Consider the following 14761-nt stretch of genomic DNA (forward strand, 5'->3'; position numbering starts at 1 on the left):
CTTGTTACATGCCCGTCTGATTTGGAATGTTTCATCAGTTTTATGTTTATTGTACTCCATAAAAGCTAAGCACAAAATGTTACTATTTTAAAAGTGGTTTGGAGTGGCTAATGACGCCATGAGTGAGTAAACAGCTGAAGTAGTTTTTTCAAAGTAAGGTAAGTCCAGGGAAAATCATCTGATACATATTTTCTATGTAAAATTAATTAGGTCAGTGTAATATAAAAATCAAGGACCCAGAAGTCATGCAGTGATTTGTGCTAAATCTCTAGCTCTGCCCTCCATCTCTCTCTTAAATGTTTTTTTTGGAAGACACTTATTTCTTGCTTGCACTTTCTCTTACTCTCCCCGCCGTTTAATTCTCTCTCCTTTGTTTTGCTGTGTTGTGTTTAGACATTAAGGAATTTTATCCTGCTATTAGAGTTTATGCAATTATTAACATTTATATGTAGGTACCAGCCTCTTTCACACTATGTGCCCAACATATATGTACCTTCTTTCCATGTGTCCTAGTACATGACATACATGTTCCTTGTCTCCTAACTGTGTGCACACCATGCACCCAGAAGTGCTTGTTCATCTACAGTGGGGAATCAGCTGAATAATGCCAGAAAAATCAATATTCTTTGTAGCACTCTTGCTGCACGCTTTTGAGATTCCTTGGAGAAAGAAAGCAATAGAAACCACATAGCTGACCTGGACTCCAGTAATGCCCATGAGATGATGCCTGACTCTAAGGTATTTAAAAAAAAAAAAAAAAAAAAAAAAGGCACAACCTTAAAGATCTGAAGTCTTTTAGAAACTGTGGTTTTTTTCTGGCTTGTTCTTTTCCCACTCCTGGTTACGTATAACCCACTTTTAAAACCTGACATCTGATTTCTACTTAAAAGCACAAAACTTCCTTATGCTTTTTCCTACCACAAATCTTTCTTGCAATAATGTCTTGTAAAATATGATCACAATACCGTTAACTTTTTCTTAGGTAAATGGAATGTATTGAGACTTACTCTGTGTATCTCAGCCTCTTTTCTAAAACAGGAGAATACTTGACCAGCTATAAGGTCAACCCTTGAGTTTTCTTTATTTTAGAGTACTGCTTGCATCACCACATGGTTCCTGAGTAGCTTTTATGGCACTTGAACAATTAGGCTGTGTTTTTATCCTGACCAGCTCATAAACTATTTGAAATATCACAAGCTAAGTATGAGAGAATTCCAGAGCATATTTTAAGGCATAAACACAAGGCAGTAGAAAGTTCAATTTTAATTTTATGAGTTCTGATTCTGAGGGTACCAATCATTACTGTTTGTATGAATTGCCTTTTGATTTATGGAAGAAATGATAAATTGGCTCTTCCAGGTTATGTAGCTTAATCTGGAAGTCTGCCTACAGAGTTTGGTCCAGAGCTAATCCATCTAAATACCTAGCTTTAACCAAGTCTTCAACTCTAATGAGCCTTTCCTAAAAGTATTTCCTTTGTGTTTTTGTTAGTGTCTGTGAATTCTCTCCCTATGCATCTTATTTTGGTAAGCGATGTCGGGGAATGCCACTAGGCAAAAAATTGTGTCCTCTTGTGCAGACTCCTTGGGAAAGGGCTATGTCCATCTTTGCTTCCTGTCAAATAAAAAAGCACTGTTAATGTAAGCTATCAAGCAATCTGGTGTAAAAGCGTGGGATAAATCAGCAAGGAGTATTTTGCTGCTTTGGGGAAAAGAGGAAGAATCAGTGATGATCTTCTCAAGGAAAGAGTATGCTGTTTAAAGAGGTGGCTCATATGTTTTCTTGGGGAGTATGATGTGGCAACGTGGCAGTGGCACCGAGCGCGAGGCTGACTGTGTGCCGGGGACGTCTGCGCCGGTACTCTGGGTCGGGGCAGGGATGCTGTGTCCTGGCAAAGTGGGAGGAAGGGGAGTAAACCCATGTGCAGCCCTTGCAAATGCAGCACCCAGGGCGATCTTTAGAGGAGCTGCAGGGCACTTCGGAAGCCCTTGGATAGCGGCAGGGCAAAGGCCTTGGGATCACCACAAGAAAAAAAGCAGCGCGCTCCTGCTGCACGCCTGTGGAAGTGTGTGGCACTGTCTGCTGCGGCACTGTGGCAGCTCGGGCAGGGGCAGGGAGCAGCTTACACGCATGGATTTACTTCTGAGATGTGGGTGGACAAACATGATTTCTAAGGGTGTTAAATTTCCTGAGGGTATATGGACTGTAAATTTACCTTGAGCTACTTAAGCTTCCTGGTTAGGGTGATCACAGGGATTTTCATGACCAGTTATAAGAACAAACAAGCTCAAAAGAAGATTGTTTAAAATTCAATTTATCATAGTTCATACTGAGAATAAGGCTTAAGAAGAGCTTTGTATTAGTTTTTGCAACTTTTTTCTACTCTAATTAATCTTTCAGTGAACGCAAACAAGGCAATTCCAATCCGGAAAGAATTTTGCTGTGAAAGTGGTAAGTAATTTTAAAAAGTGGACTAAATTGAACTTAACTCTAATTTAGCAATAAATATAATTAAATTGAGTACAGCTGTAATTGTTCCTCTGTTAATTAAGCAAGTTATTTTATAAATGGTGCAGGAAATATAATTTCTTGGTACTTAAGATGAGATTGAAGCCAAATGAGCGTTGGAATTGACACCTTTCATTAAAACATAGTATTTTAAGCTGTAGGATAAACTGAGACTGAAGGAGAAAAATATATGCTACAATTTCAAATTCCTAGTGTAAAGAGCAGATAAGTGCCAGAAGAAAATACTTCACATTAGATAAAGATGAACAGCACAGGCTTATTGACAGGGACAAAAAAACCCTTAGACATCAGATTAGGAAGCTGAACACTGAAAGAATAAATTAAACAAATAAACCCCTCCCAAGATTTCAACTTCATAAATTCACTGAAAGCAAGAAATAACAAATGCTAAAATATCCATTTCCATGTTTTATCACCACTTCTTGTGAATACATGATTTCATGGCAACACGCTGCTTTTTCAAGCTTACAAAGCAGTAGAATACCATATACAATATCAAATACCAGCATTTCAGTATAAAAAACCCAAACTAATGTTTTCTTGAAATCTGATGAAAAACTAGATAAAAACTTCATAAGCAAACTTGCTCATGTAGAAGTGTTGGAGGTTTTTGTGTGTGGTTTTGGTTTTGTTTTTTAAAAACATTACTTACGGGAATAATTACCTATGCTGCCAGAGTTAAATTTGCCCACTATTTTCCATTTTAAGATGTTGTATTCCATTTTGATTCCATAAATTTCCATTCTAACATTTTTCTATACTTTAATTGATTGGAGTCAGTATTTCCCTGCTTACCATACTCTTCAGATTGAATTATCTTGGCAAATTTCAGCAAACACTGATTTTCAGAATAAAACTATGAGAAAACATGAAAATCAGGTAATATTATTTTCTTTTTTAAACATCCATGGAAACAGAAATTAGGGAAAAGTCAGAAGAAACTGTGATAAAATATTAAGAAATACGTATTTCTTTTGCCATAGGCATTTTAAATTGGATACCTACATTGATGAAAACTAATTATTTTTATCATTTATTTCTTGTTCTCATTTCATATTTGTAATTGGCATGTTGCTTGCTAGGATGCTATGTGCAGAAACTCAGATGGCATAGTAATGTTTTTTACACTAGGAAAATAATTTTGCCTTCAAAGAGAAGTTGAAATAGTAAAAAAAATATAAAAATGGGGAAACATCCTGAAAAATCAGTGTCAGATGGTATTTCCAATATGTATCCTGTTCATTCCATCCAAATGCAATGGATAAAATGGCAAATAATTTGAAAGCAGAACATACCATAGTCTAGATGATCGAAGTGAAGAATCTGTTGCATGGATAATCCTAATTACAGCATTTAATACCTTCTGAACGCTCAGAAATTCAGCCTTGCCTATCCTTTTAGGTAGCATACGACTCCATACCTCCTAGCTGTTATATGATCTCATTTGAAATCTTGTATGCCCATAAATGGTTTAAAACAGTATTCAAAGAAAGGCGTACAGATCAACCAGGAAGCGCTTAGGTGACTGAAAATGAGGATTATGACAGACTTAATCTGTTACTGCCATCTATAATGGGTTTTGTTTGGATGGTTTAGTGAATCCTTGTCATCAACAAAACTTGGAGGAAAAAAACCCTATTTGCTCATTTCATATGCATTGTGACAACATATAAATCATGAAGGCTTGGGTGCCTGATCCTTTCATACAGTCCAGACTACCTTTTAATTTAGTATAATGTTACGCACATATGACCAGTTTTAATAGTGATGTGGACCGTTTCACCTGCTTTTTCTGATTGTACAGCATCCCTAGGACAGCTACACTATCTGCTGTCGAGATTAACATGTATAAATATAACATTTTACTCTTTAATATATGTTAGCAGCTAGAAATGGGCAATGTTAATTCAGGCAGTCATTAACCAAAACAGGTCATTAGCAAATAATTATAGTTTTCTACTGAGAACCACTAATCTCAAGTACATCTCCAAGCTGTCATAACAGGCAACAACTTTCCACCTCCATACCTGCAAAATGGATGCTGTGGTGCTTGTGTCTCGGAAGCATCTCTTGAGGCTACAAATGCTTTTCCACTAACAAACTGGCACAAGGCAAAGCTCCCAGACAACGCCATGACAACTGTTGTGCTCGCAACTGGAGCAACTTGAGGCGCAGCTGGTTCACAGATCTCAGCTTTGTCCTCTACAGTGAGGTGCAACGTGAGCTTCCGTGACAAAAATTAGCTGTGTACATGCTAAGGAAAAAAGGGTCTCTAAAAGCTGTACCTATAGCAAACATAGGATAGCTTTTCATTATTAAATATTGACGGGGTCAAGAGAAGTGGCAATTTCACCTGAAGGGGGGAAGTGTATTAATTACCTTGGCTACAGTATGTTTATTTCCAGAGTACATTACTCTCTGTCCCCACCCTGAATGCAAAGGTGACCTAGAGACTGATGAAAAAGCATGTAAAAAGGTGAAAATTAGAAACACTATCAGTTGTTTTTATGCTATGAGACAATTAGTAAGTTTTTGATCCTGTGGTCATTAAGATATATTTGCACTACTGTAATTAGAAGAATATGTTTGCTCTGACTCACCATATTTTCACTTACTGGTCTGCAGTTGTTCAGGTTTTTGTACGATTTACTTCTTTCCAGGGAGAAACCAGTAATATATCGCTGCCCAAGACACTGTGTGTACATGTATATGTGAAGAGGAGGAGAAATAACCTCTCATTTGTAAACAAGGAGTAAAAATCATACCTCAGCCTTATCACCAACAGCAGCTGAGGGAAATTTAAATTCTTTCCTTTTATTTGCAGCAATGCTTAAAAATAGATTTGCAAATTCAGACTGGAAACTCTTCTATCCTTTTCCAAAAAAGAAAATACATCACAATGTGGACAAATCAATTTCAATTGCTTCTTGTCAAGATAAACAGTGCTTAAACCTTAAGATGTCTTAGGTGAAGATTCAAAATCAGGAAATGAAAAACCAAACAATAAAATGATAAGGTCAGACAGGATCAACCTTTTCTTATCCTTTCTCTTTCATACTGTTCAGAAGTGTATAGGAGGGGATGAAATGTGTTGATACTGGACTGTGTCATTAGTAACAGTCTGTTATTTAGAATTTCAGCCTAGAAGCCTTGGAAAATACTTTATCACTTGATCTTCAAACTGGTATTTGTAACTCATCAGCCTCTCTCCATTTTATGAGCATTTCTACTGCAACCACATTGAGAAGCCCTCGAGCAATGTAGTTAAGCTCTATTGAACTCTATGTCTTTAAAGATAAGGGAGTTATTTCTGTCAAAGCTAACATGAAAAAATATATTTGCTGCTTCATAATTGCCAGATAGTAGCAAAAAAAGCTTTTTTTTTATTTCCTTTTTTCTACTCTTGCAATCTGAACCTAGTCTTGCATAAGCAAGGGCTACGAAACATCATGAGTATTTGGGGTACTCTAGTCTCAAGGATGTGATGTCCTTACAGAGTACGTGGCTTTTGTTGCACATTTCTTGTTACTGTTAAAAACTCACAATTAAAATGCTTCACATGAAGGTAGTATGTCACCAGTCTCTTAGTAGTTGGTCATACAAACAGGGCTCTTTACGTGCTGGTGAGTATGAACCAAGTAAAGGCTTTGCTTGGATCAGTACTCCTAAAAAGCATCAATCCTGTTCTGGTTTTAGAGTTCTGAGAAAAAGGCAGTAGTTTCTGAAAGCTTTTCTATCTAGTTTCTCTCCACTTGAAACTTTTTAAAAAAAGACATGTATTTGCTTTTGGAAGGATTTTTTTTTTTTTTTCTTCTTCATAACTGAATCATCGCTCAAGGGGAGGCTCTATCACAGACTGAAAATCTGTCATATGGAATGACAAAATATTGTGGCAGCAAAATGTTCAGTGAACACTTACATGGGGGATTACAGACTGGCAGAGGGAAGAGTTTTCCTAAGACAAAGGAACTTCCAGAACTGACCCTGTCAGTGAGTATCTGAAGGCAAAAGTAACTTTATTCACTCTAAAGATGAATTGGAATTCTACTCAAAAGGAAAAGTAAAAAAGGAATGTGCTGCTTCTACAAAGAAGAGATGAAGATACCAATTCTGGAAATGCAATACAAAATGAACCAGTTACCCTTTTTTTCATGTCTGCTTCGTGCATATTATTTTGTCAAAATTAAGCGAGGTTGTTTATCTGGAGGAAAATAATGATCATCTTTGATATCTCCAACAAAGTGTTAATCAGATGTTTAGAGGTTGCCCCCTGGCTAGGCTCTTAGAACACAAAGAGAAACACCTTATCAAGAGAAGTGGTTGGTACAAATGACTGATTTAGTTTATTCCCAGTCCCTGTCCTGGTTTGGGCTGGAATAGAGTTAATGTTTCTTCTTAGTAGCTAGAACAGCACTGTGTTTTGGATTCAGTATGGGATATGGTATGGGAAGAATGCTGATAACACACTGATGTTTTCAGTTGTTGCTGAGATTTCAAGGACTCCCCGACTCCCCATGTCCTGCCTGTGCTCAGGTGCACAAGAAGCTGGGAGGGAGCACGGCCAGAGCACCAGACCCAAACTGGCCAGTGAAATATTCCATATCATGGAACGTCATGCTCACTGTATAGAGGAGGGGGGGTTGGGAAGGGGCTCACTCTCTCTCTCTCGCTTCCAGGATTGTGATTGTGGGATCTTGGTATCTCGAGGTCGCTGGCCGGACATGTGCTGGGTGTTGGTCAGCGGGTGGTGAGCAATTACGCTGTACATTGTCTGTATATACTTTCTATGATTGTTTTATTTTATTACCATTATTAAACTGCTTTTATCTCAACCTACGCATCTCCCTTTACCCCTCCAATTCCTTCCCCCATCCCTGGGCGGGGGAGGGTGGGCGAGCGGCTGTGGGATTTGGCTGTCAACTGGGTTCAAGCCATGACAGTCCCTCAACAGGAACTGAGATCTTAGACTTTTAAAAATGTGAAATGCACTAATTGGGAGCTTCTGATCTCAGGAACTCTGTGAAGTGACGTGCTTCATGAGATTTCCTAAAGAATGGCAATCACATGAAGATAAATTGCTGTGCCCAGGCTCCTCAGCTACCCAGTTCTGAGGCCTGTAAGGACAGTGGACATGCCCTCATTTTACTCTTTGGCAGCCTTGGAGGGATTTACCGATGTGCCATGCAGTAAGAAGAATACAGAGAAATGCGATGCCTGGGTGTTGGTGAGTCTTCTTGAAACTGTCCTTCATTCAAGTCAGGCAAAAGCTATGAACAAATGAAAATGTTTGTTTCCAAAATCCAAGAGCTAACGGTTGCAGAGGTATATAAGGACCCAAATAACAGGAAAAAAGAAAATGGTATCTAATCTATGTTTGTAGCCAGGTCGAAAATCCAGGAAAATCTGTAGGACTTCACATGTGGTAGATTCTTCCCTTCATCTGTGGGGGCCTCAGTGTTCATGCACACTTCAGAGTTCAATCACAAAGGAAGAACTTGGTCTGAAGGAGTGTGTTAACTTTCTAAACCTCTCCCCCCTCCTTTTCTAGAATGGGCATAGGAATAAATTCAGAAGTGTTTTGATCCTCAACGTGTTCATGAGACTTTATTTTCTCTGTATTGACAACTAAGTGAATTGCCACCTTTGGAAATGCTGCTACCGTTTTAGTAGAGAAGATGCAGTTTAAATTATGTGATAAATCTGATTCATTTCCCACATGGAAAAGGTAATCCAGATCTTCATATAAAGCTTTTTATTGTACTGAGCTTTATATTTCATAGCCCCATGTAATCAAGAACTATCCTCTGTGTCTTGAATTAATTTGTGTGAGTAGCTCTTTACTGAAGCGCCGAAGTGGCACTAATCAAACACTTTGGGGCGAGTGATCTTGAAACCTGTCTTAGAGAAATACTGTGACAGGACAGTTAACTGTGAGCTTTGTTTTGTTTGTCAGTGATCCAAGCATTTAAAAGTCTCTTACTGCATTTAGGTGCTGAATTACTACAGGAAAAAGATGCATTATTAATGTTCAGGGCTAGCTTTCACCTGAAAAAGATATTTTCCAAAAAGCAATGTAAAGAAAATATCTCATAGTTGTATTACTGAGATCTGTTGAGGAACAGAGTTCTTCTATTACTTTAATGTATGGCCTGAGAAGACTCTGCCTTTCCCTTTCACAGTGCACAAAATGCTCTTTCCAGCTAAGGTTTTTCAAAAAGTGCTTGTCAAAAAGTCATCATTGTGTTATTTCTTTGTTTGATGTTAGCTATATATTATGTGTATATATATATATGTATATATATATATGAATTTATAAACTGACATTTAAAATGAAAAAGCACAGCTTATGAAATCACACAGGCCTTTGCTTTGTTATGCGTTATCATTTCAGAGAATGCCTGACAAAAAGAGATTTCTCTCTAATATTCAAACTCAAAAAGTGACATAGACAAAGCCCTTGTTCTGCTTGCTGCTTGCTCCAACCACCACTACAATCTGACAAGGGACATTTTTCCTCCTATTTTTTTCATTTCCCTCCTTTTTTCCCTTCTTCCCCTTCCCTCTCCCTTTCCCTGGTCCTTTCTTCTTCTTTCCCTTCCTCTTACCCTTTCTCTTTTTTTCATTTCTCACGTTCCTTTTTATTTTTCATCAGAAAGGTGCTGGTGACATCATTCATCAACAAGATTCCACTTCAGAGCAGTTACAGCATCACATTGTGAACTCAAGGTCAGCAAAACTGTAATTCGGACAGTCTACTCCTCATCTTAAGTGCAAAATTATGAAGAATTCTTGACAAGGTCTGCACATGCATATCATTCTTTCTGAAAAGAAGAACATAAATATGCTGCTTGATGAACCACTGCATATCAGTTCTTGCAGAACCCAACTGGCAAAAAAAGCAGTCCCTTGTTATACAAAATCCTTGTTTATAAACAGTGTTCTGCCTTTCAATTGATTTTAATGCTTTGTCTTAGAGAGCTTATACACTTATTTTCCCAACATAAACCCACTACAAGTGCCATCTGGTGGCAGAAGTAAATTAAGTCTGCACAAAATGTTTTGTGGCATTATTAAGGGGTACATTTCCAGCAGAATGCAAAAGGATTTTGCATTCATGCAATTCTCATGAAAAGATACGTGCTATTGAGTCTGTGTTATAACACATGGATCACTCTAGGTTGGAAAAATTCCTGCAAAGACAGGACAACTTAGAGTGAAAATATAACTTGGTTCATGGCTGATTGTCATACGAAGATAAATGTCATCTTAATACAGGTGTAATAATTCCCAATTTCATCAGGGAAAAAAAAAAAAAAAAAGTTGTTTCACTTCCTGTCCATGAACCTCAGCTGCCCCCATTCAGGAATTTTTGCTAATGGACAACTCAATACCTTCTTTCAGGGAGAAACCTTTTTTTCCTTACTAAAGGGAAAATGCACAGTACTGCATTGCAACTGTTCAATTCTATATACAGTCCATTTTGGTATGCCTGACTTATTACACATACCCCAAACCTTTACGTTTTGTAGCTAAGACTTTAATAGATTTCATGCTTGAGCTATTATTACTATGGCATTTATAAAAAGGTGAAAAATCATTTGGGAGAACTATTTGAGCTTCATTCTCTCAAGGAAAATTTAGGACTTCTTTTTGTGGGAAGGTTTTCTTGGGGTATTTTGGCCTCTGTCATAAGTATATGCATATCTGGAAATGGAGTTTTCTACAGCGATGCATATTTTGGCTGGTATCACCCATACGGATCTCAAACACAGGTTCCATGTTCTTTTCTTAGTATGCAAGGAAATGTTCAGACGTGAGAAGACATATGCTGTGTGGCAATGTTTCATCTGTTACGAAATCCTTCTGAGAAGAGAGAGCTGAATAATAAGGTGGATTTTCTTTCTATCCTTGTCTCTAGATGTCAGTTCCTGAAGCAGAGTTGCTGACTAAGAAACAGTGTTGTTGGGTTACAGTTCTCAAAAGTTGCTGCTTGAATGGCTATGAAAAACTCAGTTGATACATAAGCACCCATACAAATGATCCCTGCAAAGTATGTAACTTCAGATCGCTATAATTAAGGCCCCAATAAGAAGATAACCTGATTTTGAATTTAAAAAGTCCTATTCTAGACTGGAGACATTTCAGTCTTAAGAATCACCATTAAGCATATTTCATCAAGCAGATTTTTTCAGGAAAAGTGGCTGCTGATGGTCACACATAGCTGAGTCTATCTACCATGTTTCTATCCCTGCTCTGAATATGGGTGAAAGCCAAGTGGTTGGTCCTCTTAAACCATCTGTGCTTCCCGTGCTGACTCAACGTGCAACTTTTTCTGCTGTTATGCCACAACAGAGAGAAGCATCCCACCCCGTCGATTTGTCAATGCTGCTCACCTCCCTCTGGTTGCTGACTACCCAAGACAATGTGCAGCTTGTACACACTGTCTTTCAGCTGTGTGGCTGATGCTGTTCCTAGGTGATATTATCTGCTGACTTTCCGCAGCCTGACACAAATGTGGCTCAGTGCACCGGTGTCTGGCCCAAGGACATCAACAGAAATAGGAGAAAAGTGACCTCCAGCATTTAGTACAAAACTGAGGGTGCAACCCATTTCTTACTCCCATGCTTTTAAGGATTCAAAACAACCACAAAAGGATTTATCATGGACAAGTATGAAGTAAATAAAAAATATCTATGTCAAGGGCCAGAAAGCCATCCTAGATAAAGCTGCTTTCTGTTGCTGAAACAACAGCAGGGGATGAAGTCATCACTAGATTCCAGCAACAATTGCCTGTTATGCTGTTCTGTGAATCATGCTTTTGAACACAGCTCACAGTAACCTGTAATTTTCATATGCAGAATGTCCAATTTCAATGCAGTGATAAGTGAGAGGGAGGTGAGCACATTTAGTTGAATCATTCACATACATAAGTGTCAACAGGTACTGTCAAGCAAAAAGAACATGAGTCAACCATACAGCAGCTCTAATTTTGAGGGGGGTCTTCTTGTAGAATACCCAATGCAGAAAAGCATCTAGCAGCCTTCCCAGCTCAGCTCACCGTCAGCTGGCACCACTGACGTGGTCAAACAGTTAGGCAAGCAGTCTGCTGAAAGGCCACCATCTAACTGCTAAAAATGCAGTCTGGCTCAGGGAGGGAATGGAGAGGTGACGTGCTGCTGTGATCCGTCCCCCTCTAACTGCTGCACCTATCCAGCTTTAACAGTCTTGGTGCCCGGCTACAGCTTCGCCAACAAAAACCCTAATGCCGTCGTTTCTATACATAGCCGTGTAACTTTACCATGTGTAAGCACTCGTGGGTGGGTCGGGGCTGGGGAGAAGGGCATGGAAGCAGGTCTGGGCATGGTAAAACTGGCTGCGTGCAACCACAGTTCTGAAACTGTGATCCAGAAGCCACCAGCGGCACACAGAGCCTTTTCATCTTGGCCACTGAACAAAATGACTCAAGAGAGGAGTGGCAAGGATTTCAAAGAGAAGCATTAAAAAGGTGAGAAAGCACTGTTGCACTGATTACTTTGGTAGGATGAGTAAACATCCACAAAGACTCCCATCACTATCTGTATTTCTGTGATGTGGCCTTGAGTAGAAGAGTCTGTGGTGCTGTGAGAGGAAAAAAATATCATGGAACAGGAAGCTGACAGAGAGCTTTTAACAGTATATCTGTAAAAATGTCTCTCTGACAGTCAAAGTAACAAATGTTTTCCATGCAGGATACCAATAAAATAAAACTACAGTCAGTAGCATTTAGCAAAATACTTTACAAAATGAACCCAAGTTTAGATTCAAAAATTAAATGAAGAATAAAAGGGGAAAAAAAAGGGAAAAAAACCCTGGAGGGAACAATTAATTAATCTAGTTCTCCCATTTCTCCAACATGTTGGTTTTCTAGTTTTGGAATAATGAGGTAGAGCAATAGTTTATTTGCAATATTGTACTGATTTTCTAAGCACCCTAGCTAAAAGGGGAAAAAAAAAGGGAAAAAAACCCTGGAGGGAACAATTAATTAATCTAGTTCTCCCATTTCTCCAACATGTTGGTTTTCTAGTTTTGGAATAATGAGGTAGAGCAATAGTTTATTTGCAATATTGTACTGATTTTCTAAGCACCCTAGCTAAGAGAGTCAAAAGACTGCAGTGCAGACAGGAAATACAGTATTTGCACTGTACTAATGAGAACTCCTACGAACAATAAGCAACAGCAATAATATTGAGGGATAGAGAGCAGGAAGGGCTGAGATCCCCATGCCAGAGAAAAGACTAAAATACAAGTATTAGGACAACACAAGGAAATTCCAGCATAATCTGATGAGGTTTTCTCCAGAAACTTGTGAGTTTTGAAAGTTTTCCACAGACCAGAACTAGGAGCTTCACATCTGGAATCCTACCAGATCACTGAGGCATGAACCTGTCCTTCTGGAAAGGGTGTTCACTGGCTGCACTGTCTTTGTTCGTGTCCCATTCGGAGCCGAGCACATGGTGAGGAATCTTGTGCCTAAATACTGTGCTCTGGATCTTCTTACGGACAAATAATCGCCGCCCCGTTTCTGTAGCAGTAACCACTGAAGCACTCGGGAAGGTCTTTGGCAAGCACGCTGAGAGCCCAAGGTTACCTGTGCCACTGGGCCTGGCTTAGAACTTGGGCAAACCTGGCACAGAGATACGGGGAGCCTAAACCCAGCCCCAGGCCCTGAGAGCAGGGAACTAAGGCTCTGCCTCCTCCCGGCACCTGCATAAAGAATTCACATCTGCTATTGCTTTCCAGCTCTCGTTTACTACTAGGAGGGACAATGCATCAATTAACTCTGAAGTAGTTCCCTGGGAGTATTTAGCTACTGAGCAGAACTGTTGATACAGAGAGCTTAACCACCACATCTGTTTAGGTACCTCCAGAGCACATTTAAGACTGATTAAAGTCTAGGGATCTAAATTACTTTCCCTTCTGCTGCCTCTGTTTATCTTCAGTATCTTAAAATCTTCAAACCCTCACAAAAACAGCACTGATCTTTACTGTAATGAAACAGAACTTGTTTTTAATACAACTTCGTTGCCTTGTAACTTCAGACCCCAAAGCTGTTGATCCCCAAAAGAGTCAGTGATCTTGTCATGTAGTAGCCACTTCAAGACATATATACACTTATATCAGTATTAAAATAATATACTGTTGGTCTTTTCGCTTGACTTCAGGCTGCAAATGTTGCTCTGTGAGCAGCAACTGCCTTTATAAACTGCCTTTCAACTAATAGGCCAAAGTATAATTTCTCAGTTCTGCTATAAATAGTTTAAAAGCTGACCTTACCCTTCACCCTCAATATGCACTGTATGGGTGAATTGCTATGTCCATAGCAATTGCAAGTGTTTTTTAAATTAGGCCTTAATTCTTGTTTTGAAATCATCTATATAAGAGCCCTTTCACCTTTTTAAAAGCATGAAACCTTGACTGTCTGAAGACTAGTTCCTCTACCTGCTGTGAGCCGTAAATGTCTTAGAGTGGGAATATGCACTGTTTATGTGTGTTAATAGGGAAAAAATGCAAGATTCTGGAAGTCATAAAATTTTGTATGTATGATATGTATGAGTAATTGGATCTCTCCCCCCACTGGCATATACAATCACAGCAAACTAATTTGTTGCTTTGTGCAGTTTGATATAGTAGGGTAACAAATATTTTCACCTAAAAAGCCTTTTGTAGAATTTCAACAAAGGAGTAAATCTTAAACAATCTGTTTTTTCAGTGGATGATTTCAAGGGATCCATTGTGACAGAAAATGCTAATTTTATGAATCGACACACGCTAACATTACTCATGTAGTACGCTTTTTAAAATGTAATTTAACATAATGGAAATTTCCTAGAAAGGTAGATATTCATTTTCAAAAAAATCTGATCATCCATTTAAATTAAATGCACACAAGATCATTCATCAATGCATAATGCAAACTTCTATTTACAAGCCAGATGCCATTATTTATACATAGCAAAGATACTCAGCTAATCTAACATCTCAGTTTCAGGCAGCAGTATTACTGTATTAGTTAAGGAAATGGCAACAGATTAAAATGTTCTCATGGTTCATAAAATAGTTTAGAGGGTGGTTTGACAACATTATTACAAATGTTGTGAAACCCAGTGCATTTGAAGCTTATACTCTGCATTTAAATTAAAAAAAAAAAAAAAAAAAGTTGCTGTGAAACGTAGAAAAAGATGGCAGTCATATT

The sequence above is a fragment of the Tyto alba genome, unplaced genomic scaffold (assembly GCF_018691265.1).
Source record: "Tyto alba isolate M040663 unplaced genomic scaffold, T.alba_DEE_v4.0 Super-Scaffold_49, whole genome shotgun sequence".
Taxonomy (NCBI): domain Eukaryota; kingdom Metazoa; phylum Chordata; class Aves; order Strigiformes; family Tytonidae; genus Tyto; species Tyto alba.